Source organism: Girardinichthys multiradiatus, chromosome 6, assembly GCF_021462225.1.
Source record: "Girardinichthys multiradiatus isolate DD_20200921_A chromosome 6, DD_fGirMul_XY1, whole genome shotgun sequence".
Lineage (NCBI taxonomy): Eukaryota > Metazoa > Chordata > Actinopteri > Cyprinodontiformes > Goodeidae > Girardinichthys > Girardinichthys multiradiatus.
The window spans coordinates 27,319,359-27,334,032 of record NC_061799.1 but is presented as its reverse complement, the minus strand read 5'-3'; the positions used below and the strand labels follow the sequence as shown (position 1 = coordinate 27,334,032).

Below are 14,674 nucleotides of genomic sequence, written 5' to 3'. Positions count from 1 at the left end.
AACTGTAGTCATTATTATACTATGGCTAAAGTATTGCACAAGAGAATTTTGTTGTCACTGGAAGCAAAGATCAATGGCCAGTAAAACAATGGCACTGGGAGTAAAGAGGCTCTGAATCGGATTCCCGTTTGTTCAGGAAGTTGTGGAGAACCAGGAAGGACACTGCCCCTTGCTCTTCCTCTGCAAAAATACACCAGCTCCCCCGCACCCGATGTTGCCCAGCGAGGATCCTGTTTTCACTCTATTTCAGCTCCATATTTGTTGCTTCCAATAAGGAAAAGGGTCAGCGGAAAGGTATTATAATCCCCTTATTGTACTTATAACCCAATCTGAGCAGTACTATGAATTCCCTGAGAAGTTAAATGTTTAATTTTAATTTTAAAAGACATGAGGTCAAGTTAGAATAAATAATTAATGACACATGAGACTGTAGATATTCAGCATACTTTATTCGCTGCAGTTAAAAAAGGTCTGAGTAGTGCAATGATTCACTCAGCTAATACTGAATACATGTCACATTATGACAGTGACAGTGATTCATAAGTCACTTGACATTTGTGAAAAAAACTGCCACTGAATTATAAGAATCTTTTCACCTTTAGGCTAAGACTTATCACATGTACAGTATGTACTTTGCTGTTTCTGCTGTATTTGAATTGAACTGAAACAATACAAAATTAAGAATAGGAAATATGAACTAAAGAAAAAAACATTATTTGCAATTTGTGCAACTATCAGAGCCAAGAGAAAAATCTGATTTAAATTGTCATAATGCATTGGGGTAAAGTGTTTCCTCTCAATTGATAATATTCAGGGTTCAATAATCCCTTATCACGAGGCCTAGAATACATGGTCTGTGCATATATTTTTTATTGAATTTTCTTTTCATGAAGAATTACTGATAAACAAATAATGAGTAGTTATTTGATTTGGTTATAAAATAGAAAAGATTAAACTGAAATACCAACCATTATTCTGTTTCAGTGTCAAAAATGGGTGAATAAAAGTTTTAAAATGTGGTTTAAATGATTTTCCATATTTTGAGCAACTTATCTATTTTATTCCATTCTGAAACCAGATGTTTTCATAAAGGCTGGAGTTTTAAATTACCAGCATTCTGCCAGAGTTGTCAGATAAAATTAATTTAGACATGGCCAAACAGAACCTGCATGCGTGGGGTGAAAAGAAATTCTCATTAACACTTGGTGTTAGAAGATGAAATGCAACAGACAAACTGAGGTTTTAAACTGTGTTCAGCACGCAAGTCATAAATCTCAGGAGATCCACCTCTTTGGATGGTTAAAGCTAGAGGTGAACTCACATAGATCAGCCATAAGATTAAAACCAATGACGGGAGAAGTGAGGAATTTCTGTCATATCAATACAATGGTCTGCGCGAAAACCCTTTCATTGTTTTTTATAATCAGGCACACTTATTCCATTCTACAGTTTATACTGTTTATAAACTCTTAGTGAAACTTACTTATTGATGCCCGTTTTCCTTGGGCTCTACTTTGCCAGGCCCTACTACAACCAGCCCATTTTCGGACGGTTTCCATTACTGGCTTTTCTGGCTCAGTACTGGCTTTTTTGGTACCTGCTCAACACTCCCATTGGGGCTGAGCAGGGCCAACATGTGACATGAAAAGACTGCTGTTCACTGACTGGCCATGAGCGTGGTCAGCCACATGACATGGCATGAGAAAGTGTTCGCCAAGGTAGCGGAGAAAATCACAAGCGACAGATTTTACATGACACTGCAGTGTCGGAAAAAGCTCAAAAAAAGAGGAACTACCAAAAATAATAAGAACCACAATGGCCGGACACATTTATTTTGTTTTCTGCTGATCCTTTTAGACAACAAAACACAAAAACTACTATATCTAACAAATAATTTTAAATTTAAACAAAATATCAGATAACGACTCAGTTTTTTTGCTTTTAATTAATAGTTCCTGACAAGAAGAGGGCTGAAAAAAACCTTGGTGTTTCTGAAATATAAAAACTTTTTTTTTCAGAACTCCAAAAGCTGGCAGTATTATTTTTTGTTTCTTAGCACATTAAAAGTGTATATAAGTGGTTTGAATAGACTTTATAGGAGTAATCGGAGGAAACGTGTACCACATAAAAAAATCATGTTCGTATTAACGTTGTTACTACTTGATTTATGTCATCACTGATCATATTTATGTACGATCCTTCAGAGAATACAGCCAAACTAAAACCAAACAGCACAAACATAAAAGTGACTAAAACAAAAAATTGTTCTTGTACTGTTCTGTTAAATTTCTTTTTTTTTTTTACTCCTTTTTGTAATGTACTGCAGTACTTTCACATCTACTCCACAGGAACCAAAGGAGCAGCGTACGCCAACATCACAGGTAATTAAACGGAAATGGGAAAGTACCATGTAATGCGGTATCTGTGTTCAATCTACATCTCCCTCCTTGTTAAACTGTAATGGTGCCTCACTTCTGCTAAGCACAGAGGACTGAACTTCCAGCTGGAAATGTTCTATTGGGCTTTGGGCCCATTTCCTATAATCTTTGCTTATTAAAAGCAGCCCCCCTGCTTTATTCACATGCTCTGTTCAACAGAAAACCATAAATCCTCGTGAAAGACCTAATGTGTGAGAGAGAATGAGATGGAGAAAGAACAAGGGACAAAATATGGGAACAAGAAATGGGCCAGGCAATTATTCTCCATCAATATGATCATCTTGATTCATTATCTTACTAATTATTGGTTAGACGATGAAACTTCACACTAAATCTTACATGCAGGTTCTTTTTTTCATTTGGGGACATTCTCCAAATAGCAAAATGTACATCAATAATAATTTGGGAACTGCTGTACAAACCCAATCATTGAAATATCAATCATGTAAGTTTTTGTTTCCTGATGTATGGCTTTGATATTTGCCAGTGATGAATGCAAGCTGCTTGTTTATAGTCAGATTGCAGAATATTTAAGCTTTGGGCTCTTTAGTGTTAGTCTGACTGTGCAGTGAGGAATGAATTAGACCTTTTTAACAGAAAATATGCACTTCTAATTAATCATTCAGGGTATTTTATTAATATTGGCGCAGTATCACAGAACAGATATAAATTAATGTCACCAAGATTGTTTTGTTGGTAGCACTGTTGCCTTGCAGCAAGAAGGTCCTGGGTTCGACTCCCAGCCAGGGATCTTTGTGCATGGAGCTTGCCTGTTCTCCCCATACATGGGTGGGTTCTCGTTGGGTACTCCGGCTTCCTTCCACACTCCCAAAACATGACGGTTAGGTAAATTGGTCTCTCTGAATTGTCAATTTGAGTGTGTGCATTGGTCTCTGTGATGGATTGAATCATTCAATTCTACCATTGGTCATGAACAAACACCAAGCTTCCTAAACACCTCTACATAGGAAGACTGGCTTCTGACCCGGAAGAAGAATCCACCTTTTTCTGGTGGAGAACCATAGTCTTAGACATTCATGGTTTAAAGATGCCAAGAGAATCACTTCATCTGCAAAAATCAAAGATGACACCCTAACCCTCACACGCACCTGCTTTCCATGATTACATCTAGAAATCCTGTCCACGAATACCACAAATGGGATCTGTCACAAAGGTGTGGCTTTAATTGACAGCTTTTGCTTTGGGCATATAAACTAGATAGCTCTTAAAAGTCAACCTAGTAGGCTATCAAATATTTCTTTATAAGATGAACACCTAAAAGCATCTAACAGCTCTTATCCCTCACACCCACACAAAATACTTGAAACATGATTCTTAAGCCTTCTCTAGATCCACAAAACACACGTGGGCCAGACAACCAAACTCCATAAACCTCTTCGGCATTTCTGCAATGGTAAAGATCTAGTCTAATGCTCCACTGTTTGATGGCAGAATGAAAGCCACACTTCTGACACCGGTCAAAAGTCCACGGTTTTGCTCTTTAAAGTCCTGTTCATCGTTATTGCGGTGGTTGAAACAAAAACTTCCTCATAAAGCCCAAAATTGTTACTTCTTCAAGCAAACTTTAGAGTTTTACCAGTCCAGACAGCGACGTCTTTCCTCTGCGTTCCTCCTGCCACACCCCCTCACATTAAAACCACTGAGCCTTATTTTATAGGTTCTGGCTAGGCTTGGGTCCAGATAATTATCCCAGTGTATCATTTTATACATGGAAAAACTTATATAACACATTTGTGCATGTAAAATACTACAGACATTATTAGTTTTTGGTTTATTTATGTTTTTATTTTCAATTATTTATTTATCGTTTCACGCAGGTTACTTTAATTAGACAGTGTCACACAGTAACATTAATAGCGCCACAGCGCACCACACTGTTGGCTGGAGGCGGAGCTTTAGCCGGCATAGCTCCAGCTGTTAGTGGGTCTGTGGAAACACAAATGGTACCGTACCGAGTAGAGCGAGACCAAGTGGAGCCAGTGGAGAACGAGCATTAAACTCCCAATACAATTGGCTGAAATGAGCTTTAACCGTAGGGTGACTGGGCTCAGTCTTAGAGATAAGGGGGGGAGCTCCATCATCCTTGGGGAGCTTGGAGTAGATGTTACTCCTCTGCATCAAAAGGAGCCAGTTCAGATGGTTTCAGACTTCTCTAAGACAGACCCAGAACTCACAGGAGGGACTATACAACCTATCAGGCCTGGGAGCGCCTTGGGTTCCCCCAGAATGAGCTGAAGAGTGACGCAGGGGAGAGGAATGTCTGGGTTTGCCTCCTGGATATGTTTCCCCTGCGACAGGATCTCAGAAAGTCAATGGATGAGTGGAGGACAGTATTCATAATGGGATCTAAAACGATGCTCATCCTATGCTGCTTTGCAAGAAAACAGCATGTAAACCCTTTTTTTGTAACTTGCTATATTTAGTCAAAAAACATGCACCATCAGGCTGCATTTAAAATGACTAAAAAAGCCTAACATGTCTTGGAAAACAATTTACCTCATAAAAAAGATTTTCTTTCCCATTTGCTCTTAAATTTGTTTTCTAAATTTAGATTTTTTTTCATGTTGGCAGTTTTCACAAGAGTGAGTCACAATGCGGGCAGAGGTTATGACAACTTGTGTCCTTAAATAAAAGCAAAGCACAAGTCATTGCATGAAAAATACGAAAAAGATCAATAAATACTGTTTGTTTGGTCATGTGGGTGGTATTGTGCGGCCCTCCGTCTGCAGGAGAATAAAGTCATAACTTCAAAAATAGCAGCTGTAGATGAAAAGCCTCACAACGCTGTAGCTGCGGACGTGCACATTTGGTGCACGTGGCGATGTCGGTGTTGTACTGAGTTTGCATTTTCCCTAACAAGGGTCTGGCGTCTCCACAGCCGTCAGTGGGATCCATGCAGGGCCCTTTTGCAGCAATCAGCCAGACTGTCTTGCTCTAATTGTTTCCAGATTTGTGTGGGAGGTCAGAGCCCCAGAGTGCTGATCCTTGCCAAGTTTATAAACAGAGCAGTGTTTCCAGATGGCCACTGGCTCCAGACTGGCTAGCAGGTTGATTGGGACCAGAATAATAACAGGTGGAGAGCAGACAATGAATTCCTTGACACTTTTTACCTCTCGCGCTTGAACACACAGAGACAACCTGACGCTCTAAAACACCCAGAAAGACACTTTCATCATGGTGAACAGGAGACGCTGTCAGGCAGGCAGGATGTAGAACACAGTTTTACTTTTACAAACACAAAAAAGGAAGCATTATGTATATTTTTCTTGATTTAAAGTATTAGTTTTAATTCACTGCTTTGCAGTTATTACACTGTCCTTTTTCTGGACGGGCTCCAACTTTATGAAGCTTTCGTTTCTTCTAAGATGTGTGTTGCAAAAGAAGAGATTGCGAAATGTGAAGTTCCTCCATGAAGCCAAACGCTTTCCTGTGTAATTATTGGATGTCATGTCAGTTTGTGAAATCACTTTAAATCAGCAAGTCATCAAATGATTCATCTTGTTATATTCATCCATTTTCTTTGCACTTTATGCCTAAAAGCCAAACAAAACAAACCCCCAGGAAATGTAAAGGAAGTAAACATGTCACATGTGTTAAATGTTAAATTATTTATCTCGTTAAAGCTGACAGTTGTTGGACGTGCTCCTGTTGCAAAGTTTGTGAAAACTGAACTTTGCATGTTTTTCTAAAACGTTCATTGTGTGCTGCAACACGCATACATTCACGCATGCATACAGCTACACTTTCAAAGAGGAAAACTGAGCAGCTCTTGTGAAGACATTCCCACCGCCATCACATCATTAGCCCCACCATGTCTCTTAATACCTCTCTCAAATTTTTGTTTACAGAATCCAGTCTTTCCAAGGCCTTTGTAATAGCTTGAGTGATCTGTGGACTGGAGAGGAGGAAGAGAGGGGTTGTGTCTGTGTGTGTGTGTGGATGAAGGGGAAGGGAGGAGTAAGGCTGCCTTTCATCGGTTTTGCTCAGCTACACTTGTTTGGGCCAAGGTTGGCCCCTGTTTTCAGTAAGCGTACTCCACTCCAGATGTGCAGTGGCTCCAGAGTGGCTGCCATGTACAGTAAATCGGCATCAGAGGGCTCGTCAATCTGTGGGGTATAGCGATGTGGTGTCGTCAGCCCCGGCCACCAGTATAAACGGAAATTTGTACTGCCGAGCTCCCATGAGGTCCCGCAAGAGGGGTGAGGTGATTAAGAGGAGTAGGTGTGAGTCTGGGGGATGGGGTATTAGAAAGTGAGAACTCCAAACTGAAAGTGATAACTGTAGTGAGAGACGGTGGGGGATTGTTAATGTGCACAAAAGGTGCAGCAAATGCTTGAATATTCTCATGCAAAAGGATAATGAGCTCAGCTGGCTCAGGAGCGGGATGGTTAATGAGCAGCGAGGAATGACGTCGAAGTAAGAACAAATGATGACTTTTGCAGGGAAACTTATTTGCTGCTGAAAATGGAGACATGAGCTTTGGAGGCAGGCCACAATCAAATGGTCCAGGAGATATATAATCATAAAACATGAAACAGGAGATTTCAGCAATATCCAAATGACAATGAGTTAGCACAGATATTGTAGAGTATCCCAGTACATGTACTGTGGATTGAAGTATTCACACTTTTTCAGGCATTACAAGCAAAAACTTAAATGTATTTTAGTGAGACTGTATGTGGTAAACCAAAAAAGGGAGCACATTACTGTCAATTTGATGGAAAGTTTTTAAATCTGAAAAGTGTGGCATGTATATTTTTTACCACCTTACGGGGGCAAAAGAGTTTTGTGTTTTGGGGTATGTCTCTACCAGCTTTACACATTTAGAGGCTGAAATGTCTGCCCATTCTTCTTTGCAAAATAGCTCAACCTTGGTCAAATTAGATGGAGATTGTCTGTGAACATTAACTTTAAGGTGTGGACTTTGACTGGGCCACTCTAACATATCAGCATGCTTGGATCGTAACCTTTTCCTTTCAGCTCTGGTTGTAAATGATAAAATGGTAAATGCCCTGCATTTGTATAATGCTTCATTATGTCTGAGGACTCCAAAGTGCTTTACACTACAGTCAGTCCTCCACATATTCAAATACTGATAGTGATAGACTACAATTGTAGACATAGCTGCCCTGGGGCAGACTGACAGAAGTGGGGCTGCCATACAATCGGCACCACCGGCCCTCTGACCCCCATAAGCAGGCAAGGTGGGCGAAGTGTCTTGCCCAAGGCCACAATGACTGAGACGTACCGAGCTGGGCTTAGGACGAACCCCTACCACCGGAGCCACCTGGTTGTACAGCTCAAAACGTTCAGAAGCAAGATCAAACGTTCAGATGTTTGACTCCTATTGTTCTTGATTAACGGCGACTTTATTCCTAACTTGTCTCGCATGTTTTTTGATCATCTTGATGCTGTTTGTTTACTGATGTTTTCTACTAAACCTCACACAACTGGATTATATTAACTAATTAGATGACTTCTGAAATCAATTAATAGCAATGGGTTTTATTTAGTGGCATCAGAGTAAAGGTGAAATGCCAATAAATAAATTGCAGTTTGTGGTTGTAAAATGGCAAATATGAAAAAGTTCAGTGGCGCATGGACACTTTTTCAAGCCACTGTACTCATCTCAGCAGTAGATGGGTGTTTTTACACCAAAATACAAATGGAAAAAGAGGAGGTTATTAGCACCAATAAATGTTAACACAGAAGGTCTGAGTCAGTGAAGAGGCAGGTCATTCCAGAGAGGACACAGAACAGACTCTGGAGTGTCATGAGGGCAGACAGAGTTTCCCCCGCACATTCCTCCCTTTACATTTTCCCATGATTGGAGCTCAGGCCCTGACTCAGCGCCATTATCGCTACGACCTAGTCATAGGAAGGCTGCTGATGGCTTACAGAGCGAAACCCTTATGTCCAGACTAATGTTTTAGCTCCTCGCTTAATATGGTTTCCTCCCATCTGATGTTACAGAAGGTCAAAGTGAGGCATGAGAAAGCTAGAAACAGTAGAGAAATTAGGTGGATATCCTCTATTAGCTGGTTAAAATCTTTATTATTATAATAGGTAAGCTTGAGTGTTTTTCTGCAGTTTCAATTTCATCATTTTCTGTCACCTAAAAATACTTTTAAGGCTGGAATTTTGAGGTAAAATCCAAGAATGTGAGGGTGGAGAGAGAGACGAAAAACCATGGATGAAACAAAGCAAAACATATTCCATACGTCGATGCTTAAAAACCAACTTGATAAGATACAAATTTCATGCTGTCAGTGCTACAGCCATGAGTTTTTGTGTTTTTAAGGCCAACAAATGGAGAGCACAATTTTAAAGAAAATTGTTTTTTTTTACAAACAAAGTCCTGTAACGTGTGGCATGCATGTATTTAGCCCCACAGAGTCAAGGTATTGTAGAGCCACCTATATTGTTGCAATTCATTTGCAGGTGTAATCTTTGCACATAGTGAATTTTGTTTTTATTTGTTCCTATTCTTTGAAAACAGCTCATACTCAGTCAGAATGAATGGAGAGTCTATGAACATCCATTTTCAAGTCTTGCCACTTTGCCTAGGCCATTCTAATAAATAAATATGCTTTGATCTAAACCATTACATTGTGATGTTCGCTCTATGTTTAGCGTTGTTGTCCTGCTAGAAGGTGAACCAGTTTGAGGCCTCCAACAGATTATTGTCCTGCTGGAGTCCTCAAACTGGTTTTGCTCCATGACTACTCTGCATTTAGCTCCAGCCCTCTTACTATGAACTCTATACACTTTCCCCATCTATGCTGAAGAAAAGCATCCCCACAGCATGATGCCGCCACTATCATATTTTACAATGAGGATGGTGGGATCTTAAACATGAAAGTGATGATAAGTTCTGCCACGTCTGAAAAAGAATCTATTTCAGTTTGGAAATAAGAGAAAAATCAAAATGAAATGCAATGCTTTGAATGTTGTGTTGGATATCAGAAAGGACAATGCACAGAAGCTACACTTTATTCTGAGTTTTAGAACATCCAGCTAAAGATTTCTGACCCATACAGGCAAATACTCCATAACATCAGATATCAGTACACTGAAGCTATCTGTGTAACAAATTTCTCTTTTTGTTATACTAGACTATTTTAAGGACAGGTTTTTTGGTTTTTATCTATTTTATTTTTATTTGTTACATTTATTAAAAGTATTTTGTCTGTAATTTTAACTGAAAATGACTTCCTTAGTCAATTATAAATTATTTAGGGACATAATTGAACAAATTTAAAATATCCTAGAGTATAGCCTTACTTAAGCAGCGTGAGCAATGTATACATCAAACTAAAAACAGATAACTTGGCTGTATTATCTCCTTATAAATCATGCATTTGTTTTTGACCCCAGGTGGATGACTTTACAAAGAAAAAAACCTCATTTTCCACCTATTACTTTAACAGTATTTAGAAGCTGTGCTGTGATCCCTCTGCAGGAATCCCCACATAGTGACCTTTTCTTCTTTGAAAGTCAGATATGCTGCCTGACTCCTGTCCCCATGTTTCCTTTGGGATCCCCCACACTCAACTCTGTGTTGTTGCCCCCTCCCTATGCAGTAACAAGGCCAGGCGTCAAAGGCCTGATTATTTGCATTGACCCTGCTCTGTCTCCTTGGGGTGGCTACCTCGGCACAGTTGCACAGTTGCACTGAATCCCATTGACACGGTGAGAGGGAGGGGGGGTTGAAACAGGCGCTGGCTCCAGTCAGTCGGCCCTCCTCGGCAGGTTGATGAATGTCCAGGACTTCATGATCTTTGCCACCCAAGCCAGCGGAGTCAGGCTACAATGAGTTACAGTCTCTGGAAAACCCTCCTGACTCCTGCCACCACTACCACCAACCCCCTTTCCAGCCAGCCCTTGAGCCCCAAAGTCCCCCCCATAACCTGAGCTGTCCGGCCTCCCTCCCTGCACAAACACTGGAGGTCTATCCTGGACCACTCCACGCAGCCTTCCTGCCACCACCTCCTTCGCCCTTTCAACTTTTGACTGTGAATGCTGCTTCCACCCTGTAATGCACACTCTCAGGTCCAACCACATCTTGGCACAGTTTGCCCCAGTTTGTCCTTTTAATACGCTCTTTTAGCTGTTCATAGCAGGTTGCTGCATCTCTGAATATCTCAAGTGTTTAGCACCTGACTATACTGAAACTGCTACAAACAACGATGCAAACAAGCTTGAATAACAAATAAGTTGCACACTTAATTTCTCTCTTGTTACCTTACATTACCGTCTGTGAAAAATATGTGCCTCGTAAATGCAAAACAGTAGTGAAAACACGTAGTTAGTATGCCAGTAAAACCAAACCGCAAGAGGAAAACAACAGCATTGTTAAGATCGGTTCCCTGCTGCTGCGGCTAATTGTGCTCCAGTCACGGGCAATTCATTGTCACAGCTAGCTGGAGACGAGCATCGAATGACTAAAGAAACATGTACTCCAGTGTTTTCCCCCCATCAGTTGAACTGTAATAACCAAGATGTGGTTGACGAGAGCAGTTCCAAAGGAAGACGAATGTAATCACAGGCTCATACAGCTTCTGTCATTTTTTGTGACACCTACAGTTTCGTAAATATCTTCACTGTTTTAGTAGGCTGAGAAGTTACTGATAAGTCAAACTGAGTGAAGGAAAAAAACAGCAGGAGGTATGATGCAACTGTACAGAGAAGAGAGAAGCATGCCATACCATTAGGATTGCAATTATTCATTATTATAGCAAAGCACGCTCATTATGTTCCCCTACAATTGAGACTGGCAACATTCGTGGTAATTTGATGACGCACAAGTCTTGGTGCTTTTGGCTGCATAGATTGAGTCTGAGTGGAGTGTTTCTTGCCATTTTTCCAACTTCACTCAGAAATCCCGTCAGGCCTTTTTAACCACCTCTGATTTGTCCTTTTTTTCCTGGCTGCCCTAGGAGGTTTTGTTTTATCAAATAACACCGCAAATGTTTCCCCAAAGGGCTAATGAGGTGCTATCATAATATTTCTTTGAACTGTTTATTAATTTTACAACTAAAGCATTTTAAGAAGCAGCTAAAAACAAGCCTTTGGAGGAGCACTTTAAAATCACTTAACTTAAAGGTTAAAGTAAAGCACATTTATATCGATGACTGAATAAATAAGACTCCTGACGAAGCATTTATTAAACATACAAGCTCACCAAAAGCTGTTTAGCACCAAGTTTACACATTCAGACCAATAAGAAAATGGTTAAATTTTTAAGAAGCTGTCATGTCTACATCTGAGGACATGCAGAGTGCCATCTTGAGAGGTGGAAGAGTCAGGGTCCCTAGACATTGTTCATGTAATACAGTGCCTGGCGAAAGTACTCGGCCCCCTTGAACTTTTGAACCTCTTGCCAGATTTCAGGCTTCAAACATAAAGATATAAAATTCTAATTTTTTGTGAAGAATCAACAACAAGTGGGACACAATCGTGAAGTGGAATGAAATTTATTGGATGTGTCAAACGTTTTTAACAAATAAAAAACTGAAAAGTGGGCCGTGCAATATTATTTGGCCCCTTTACTTTCAGTGCAGCAAACTCACTCCAGAAGTTCAGTGAGGATCTCTGAATGATCCAATGTTGTCCCAAATGACTGATGATGATAAATAGAACCCACCTGTGTGTAATCAAGTCTCCGTATAAATGCACCTGCTCTATGATAGTCTCAGGGTTCTGTTCAAAGCGCAGAGAGCATCATGAAGACCAAGGAATACACCAGGCAGGTCTGAGATACGGTTGTGAAGACGTTTAAAGCCGGATTTGGATACAAAAAGATTTCCCAAGCTTTAAACATCCCAAGGAGCACTGTACAAGCAATCATATTGAAATGGAAGGAGTATCAGACCACTGCAAATCTACCAAGACCCGGCCGTCCCTCTAAACTTTCATCTCGAACAAGGAGAAGACTGATCAGAGATGCAGCCAAGAGGCTCATGATCACTCTGGATGAACTGCAGAGATCTACAGCTGAGGTGGGAGAGTCTGTCCATAGGACAACAATCAGTCGTACACTGCACAAATCTGGCCTTTATGGAAGAGTGGCAAGAAGAAAGCCATTTCTCAAAGATATCCATAAAAAGTCTCATTTAAAGTTTGCCACAAGCCACCTGGGAGACACACCAAACATGTGGAAGAAGGTGCTCTGGTCAGATGAAACCAAAATCAAACTGTTTGGCCACAATGCAAAACGATATGTTTGGCGTAAAAGCAACACAGCTCATCACCCTGAACACACCATCCCCACTGTCAAACATGGTGGTGGCAGCATCATGGTTTGGGCCTGCTTTTCGTCAGCAGGGACAGAGAAGATGGTCAAAATTGATGGGAAGATGGATGGGGTCAAATACAGGACCATTCTGGAAGAAAACCTGTTGGAGTCTGCAAGAGACCTGAGTCTAGGAGGAGATTTATCTTCCAACAAGACAATGATCCAAAACATAAAGCCAAATCTACAATGTAATGGTTCACAAATAAAGGTATCCAGGTGTTGGAATGGCCAAGTCAAAGTCCAGACCTGAATCCAATCGAGAATCTGTGGAAAGAAATTTCATTCCACTTCACGATTGTGTCCCACTTGTTGTTGATTCTTCACAAAAAATTAAAATTTTATATCTTTATGTTTGAAGCCGGAAATGTGGCAAGAGGTTGACCAGTTCAAGTGGGCCGAGTACTTTCGCAGGGCACTGCAGTTTCAGACTCCTCTAGACTCAACTTTCTAGGGTACACAGTCCTTCATTTTTGCTTTAAAATATAGAAAAACTAAAGGTTACTATGATTTTATTGCAGATATTTCTAGTGGACAGGGTTTAAATATGAAACCTGCCAAAACAAACAGGAACAAAGGTGGACATGAGGATGGAAGGAAGAAAGGAAATAAGTAAAGGAGGAGCCATTAAAGACAGGAAGGAAGGAAGGCGGGAAGGACGCAGGGAAGGAAAGACAGAAGGAAGGACAAAAAATAAGGGATAACAGTTGGAAACTGAAGAAAGGGAGGTAGGATAAATGGAAGGAAGGACACAAGAAGGAAGAAGAGAGAGAGGTAAGACACAATGAATAAAGAAAGGAACATTTAGACAGTGGGATAAGAAATAAAGTCTGGAAATACTAATAGTTTTCATACTCTTTTGTTTCTTTTTCTGTAATTATCCAGAATTGACAAAAATCTGAAATCAAATTACAGACTTTCCTTGACCGTGTAGGAACCCAGAATGCTGTTAATAGATTTTGCTACAAGTCGTTTCAAACAGTAACAGACATCAGAATCACAGTATGTGAACTAGACACTAGGTCTCATGATGAGTGAGACTTTGAGAGTCATTTTGTCTGTACAGGTCGTTCTCAAAATATTAGCATATTGTGATAAAGTTCATTATTTTCCAAAATGTCATGATGAAAATTTAACATTCATATATTTTAGATTCATTGCACACTGAAATATTTCAGGTCTTTTATTGTCTTAATATGGATGATTTTGGCATACAGCTCATGAAAACCCAAAATTCCTATCTCACAAAATTAGCATATTTCATCCGACCAATAAAAGAAAAGTATTTTTAATACAAAAAACGTCAACCTTCAAATAATTATGCACTCAATACTTGGTCGGGAATCCTTTGGCAGAAATGACTGCTTCAATACGGCGTGGCATGGAGTCAATCAGCCTGTGGCACTGCTGAGGTCTTATGGAGGCCCAGGATGCTTCGATAGCGGCCTTTAGCTCATCCAGAGTGTTGGGTCTTGAGTCTCTCAACGTTCTCTTCACAATATCCCACAGATTCTCTATGGGGTTCAGGTCAGGAGAGTTGGCAGGCCAATTGAGCACAGTGATACCATGGTCAGTAAACCATTTACCAGTGGTTTTGGCACTGTGAGCAGGTGCCAGGTCGTGCTGAAAAATGAAATCTTTATCTCCATAAAGCTTTTCAGCAGATGGAAGCATGAAGTGCTCCAAAATCTCCTGATAGCTAGCTGCATTGATCCTGCCCTCGATAAAACACAGTGGACCAACACCAGCAGCTGACACGGCACCCCAGACTATCACTGACGGTGGGTACTTGACACTGGACTTCTGGCATTTTGGCATTTCCTTCTCCCCAGTCTTCCTCCAGACTCTGGCACCTTGATTTCCGAATGACATGCAGAATTTGCTTTCATCCGAAAAAAGTACTTTGGACCACTGAGCAACA

At 40.5% G+C, this 14,674-nt stretch overlaps 1 long non-coding RNA gene across 1 annotated transcript in view; it reads left to right on the top strand.

The window, feature by feature from the left end:
* The first annotated feature begins 207 nt into the window (after positions 1–207).
* The window catches only part of LOC124869935, a 33,591-nt gene continuing 19,124 nt past the window's right edge, over positions 208–14,674 (top strand). The window contains exons 1-2 of the long non-coding RNA XR_007038690.1: positions 208–294; positions 2,349–2,381. This is a non-coding gene — a long non-coding RNA (uncharacterized LOC124869935). The remainder of the gene's footprint in view (positions 295–2,348; positions 2,382–14,674) is intronic.